This window comes from Lindgomyces ingoldianus (genome assembly GCF_010093535.1).
Source record: "Lindgomyces ingoldianus strain ATCC 200398 unplaced genomic scaffold BDR25scaffold_36, whole genome shotgun sequence".
Lineage (NCBI taxonomy): Eukaryota > Fungi > Ascomycota > Dothideomycetes > Pleosporales > Lindgomycetaceae > Lindgomyces > Lindgomyces ingoldianus.
The window spans coordinates 527342-532195 of NW_022985197.1; positions in this window are offsets into that span (position 1 = coordinate 527342).

Consider the following 4854-nt stretch of genomic DNA (forward strand, 5'->3'; position numbering starts at 1 on the left):
AGAAACAGTGCTTTAATCTGACAATTAAGAGTCTCAGTGCCTCCATCGATACAAAATGGCCACCCAGCCTCCTCGAGACGCGACAGTCGTCCTTCGAGACCACACCGACTACAGAGCCTGGATGATGCAGCTGCAATCGAGATGTGTAGCGCACGGCATCTGGCCGCAAGTGGACCCTAAGTTGACCATCCAAATGATCTCCAAACCAAGAGCTCCAGAGATGCCGCTAATAGCTGAGTTTTCACCAGCCTCCAACGTTAAAACGCCTACGCACCTGAACAAGCTATCGACAAGCGGTGTCAGAGCCTTTAAAGAAGCCATTAAATACTACAAGATTAAGGCTGACAAGTACAAGAGTAATAGACATAATTATAAAAGAGAGTAATTAAGCCTTTAACAGATTATTGTCTTTATCTAGTCAACAGTTAGCCTGCATCTGCAGTGTACATGCTGTTCCCTAGATTAACTACTTAAACAGTAGATTACAAACCTTAAAGCTATAGTAGGTGTTAATAACTAATTTAAATAAGAACGTGCGCGCAACTAATATAATGCATCTTTAAAGCTGCTAAGAAACGCAAGCATATAGGACCTGTAGCTAGCAGAGTATGACTACGCTGCCATAGAAGCGGAGACACAAAATGTTCTAGAAACAACACAGTTTAATGCTGTAGCAAAGGACTTTCTAACTACTATAAATAAAGTTGCCTTTTATTAGTCTATAACTTTTTAGAAAAGCAGACAGTTTACACTAGACATAAATTAGAAAGAAATAATAAAGCGCTTTTAAAAACATATAATATTAAATTATCTAATATGTATAAAAAAGCATAAAGCTGCCTTTATAACAGATAACTTGTTATACCTTACTAAAAGTAGAAAAACCACCTAGGGCACAAACAGAGACGCCTGTAGTGCAGAAGTTGTAATGTTAAAAAAATAGAGTAAACCTTAACATTAATGTTATTAAAAAGATAATAAGAAGTTATTTTTAAGCTAGAAACCTGCTAAAACAGAAGGCACTAAATGTCCTACATGCGGACACATCTATGCACTAAAGGACTGCTTCTATGTCTATCTAGACAGAGCACTAGACTAGTAGATGCTAAATAAGAGAGTTAAAAAGCTTATAGCATTAAAGCGTAAGCACAACTTAGAATTTTAAGGCTTACTAAGAGGGCAGCGTAGATATAATTTAAGAATACTAATCTTAAAGAGTTTACATACACCTACGCTAGAGATACAAGAAGACTAACTTAAAAGCTAGGAAGTATTAAAAGTTAAGGCAGCTGCATTGCTAGCTATAGTTAATTTAAACTAGAACAGATATCTGCTAAGAGAATTATTTATTCTTAACTTAGGCTTAATATGCTACATTATAAATAATTCTAATTAAATCTACAACTATTATTTACTAACACTAGAAGACTTTATCTAGTCTAGAAACTCTTGTGTATAGATTTAAAGCTATAAATTAATTACACTAAGCTTAAAAAGTAAGCATAGAACACACAGTTAAGCATACAGTCTTGTACTACATAACGCTGCACTGTGCCTAGACCTGCTGTGCAACCTGTAAGGCCGGGATGGCGCTTACGTGTAAGGCCGAGATGGTGCTTACGTACGACGGGTATATATACTATTCTGTACGCAATAATTAACGTTGGTTAATTATTTGCACCTTTTTAGTTGTATTGGCGTAGTGGTACAGAGCTCTGTCCTTATATAATAATCAACTAACAACGAGGACGGTCGCGCGTTTGACCCACACCTTGGACAGCTTTGCCAGTTTTTAGACTGAAACGTGAGGCGGCCTCTTCTGGCGCCACGTTGTTGCTGCTGGGAGGTCTAGTGTATATGGCTTAGCTGGCGTGGGCCACTGAGCGTTGCGTTGTTATTTATCCCGCGCCTCTGGGCCGCAGGTGGTCAGCCTCTGGCCGGTAACCGAGACATGCGCATAGGCGCCTCTGAGCTGCGGGTAGGTCATGTGACGCCTGGGACATGCGTCTGCTAAGAAGGGGGATAATGTAAGGCCGGGATGGCGCTTACGTGTAAGGCCGAGATGGTGCTTACGTACGACGGGTATATATACTATTCTGTACGCAATAATTAACGTTGGTTGATTATTCGCACCTTTTTAGTTGTATTGGCGTAGTGGTACAGAGCTCCGTCCTTACACAACCTAGTCTTATTCTGCCTACTGCAACAGAAAGGAATCTAGTAGGACACACAAGCAGAGCTGACTGCTTTAAAGGCCTTAGATAGGATAATAATTAGAGATTTTACAGAGATCTATAGCTAATAGGTGTTAGAGTACTATCTACTATAGAAGGGCTTATATTATACACACATAATTAACATAAGAACTAAACATAGTCTATAAAAGGCATTAGTAGAGATATAGCATAAGTGTCTAGGACACCCTAGACTAGCTACACTTTAACACCTTGTATAGTAAGCTAAGGGGGTGTAAATTAAAGGAATTATAACAGTCTAATGTAACTTATGTAGTAGAGCTAAGATATAATAATAAATTAGCTACGTGCTGCAAATTAGCAACAGTAGACCTAGTAAGAGACTATTAATTAATTTTTATACATATAAAGCATAAAGCATTATAAAAGAGCAAAGTTAAATGCTAATTACTAACAAGTATTCTAGCCTCTAGTAGGACCTCTACTTTAAAAATAATAAGCCTGCTAAATTAATTATTAAAGCTTTTATAATTTTTATCCTTTTTTTAAAAAACTATTATAACATTACTATAAAAGTTATTAAAGCTAATAATAAGATTATAACAGTAAAACTAGAGGTAGAATGCTAGCTAGCATTGCATAAAATAACTGTTAAGCCTTTAGCACTAGATACACAAGCCTAGAACAGAGGAGCTAAACGCTTAAGAGGTGTGAACAAGAAGAAGTTACAGGCTATACAACTAGATGCTAACCTACTATAGAATATATAGCTATACATTACTAGAGCAGGCGTATACCTATACAATTAGACGCTAAACTATGCTAATAACTAGAAGACACTATATAAGATCTTCTTTACATAAGCAGCTTTAAATAATAAAGTTGTTATATTAATCTAAAAGCTAAGCTTTACATATTTAAAAGCTTATAGCTGTAAAGCATTTATAATAACTAATAACACACATTAGAATAAATCTAAGCTATAAAGGCTAGACCTAAAGGCGTAGATTAGATATCTAGTTAGGTACTAATTATTAAACATCTACTGCGTATAGATACTACTACTAGTAAAAGTAATTTATACACATAACATTATTTTTAATAAACACTTAATTTTTAGCAGTAAGCCTAAAAACTTAATAAATAACCTTATACATAACATAGTAAAGAAAATTACTATATATATTAAAATAATTAAGCTTCTAACACCTAGTTATTAGCTAAAGATAGAGTTATTTTATAAAGACAACACTGTAGATAATACATTAAATTTTAATAAAGTAGACCTACTAGGCTACTATTAAGAAAAAAAGATTAGAGATAACTATCTGTCTTTTCTAAACACTCTGCTACCTATAGCATTACTTATGCAGTTAATAGCTAGAGCAGCACTAAAGCTAAGCTAAATAGGGTTGCTAAAGACTGTACTATAGGCTGCAGCCTTTATAGCTAGTATAAGATTTAGAAGTGTAAGAAAGCATAGTAGTAAGACGCTAGATAAAGCAGCATTAATAAAAATGCTATTTAAAAAAAAGACACTTTATAGAAGCTAGCTACTACTTTTACTATTAACTTAAAAGTAACTAGAGAAGCACTCTTTATATAAGATGTTTAAGGCAGCAGAAAGAACGCACCTAAACAGTTATTAGACAATAAAATCTTAGACAGAGGTCTAGATAAAGCTAATTAAGGCAGCTAGACAGCAGATTCTAGATTGTATGTAGGTGTACACCTATAAGCTTAATAAGCACTATAGATTGCAAAAATATAAGGCGCAACTAGTAGTCTATAGCAATTAATAAAGAAATATTACTACATAAAATACCTATACTGCCACCCTAGCAGGACGCTTATTTTAAATGCTAATAGTAATATCTGCACACTTTAACTTAGAGCTTAAATAATATAACATAACTAATGTGTTTATACATGCAGTAATTAACTATAATATCTACATGCAGATGCTAAGAGGCTATTAGAAACTAGGTATAATACTAAAGCTTTAAAAAGCACTATATAGCCTATAAATTTTTTCTCTACTTTAGTAACACTATTTTATAATAACTCTTAAAGGCCTTAGGTTCTTAGCTATTCTACATAAACCCTACTGTATAACTAAAGCTAGAATATTTTTTTTTTATGTAAACAACCTTATTATTGCGCATAAAAAAGGCTCTAAAGTAGATGCACAGCGTGTAGTAGACTAGTTATAAGAGAAGTATACTCTAATAGAAGGCAAGGACCTATAATAGTTCCTAGAAGTTAAGATTATTAAAAATTAATAGTAATAAATAATTTAGCTATTATAAGCCTTATATATTAATAAGATAGCTAGGCTAGCTAATAGAAAGAACCTGCAGCATGCTACACCTATAAGTAGGATTAAACTTATGCTGCAATCTAGTTTTACAACCCTATTAAAGGTAAATTAATATTAGCAGAAGATTAGATCTTTGCTCTTTATAGCAGTTACTATAAGACTAGACATTACCTTTGCTACATCACACCTTGCACAGTTTCTTACAAATCCCGCATCTAACTATTAGGATGCAGCTGATTAAGTCATCCTGTACCTACATGCGACACAGACGTACGCACTCTAATTAGAAGAAGAAGACTACCTTATAGTAGCAAGCAATGCGTTATTTATAGATAATAC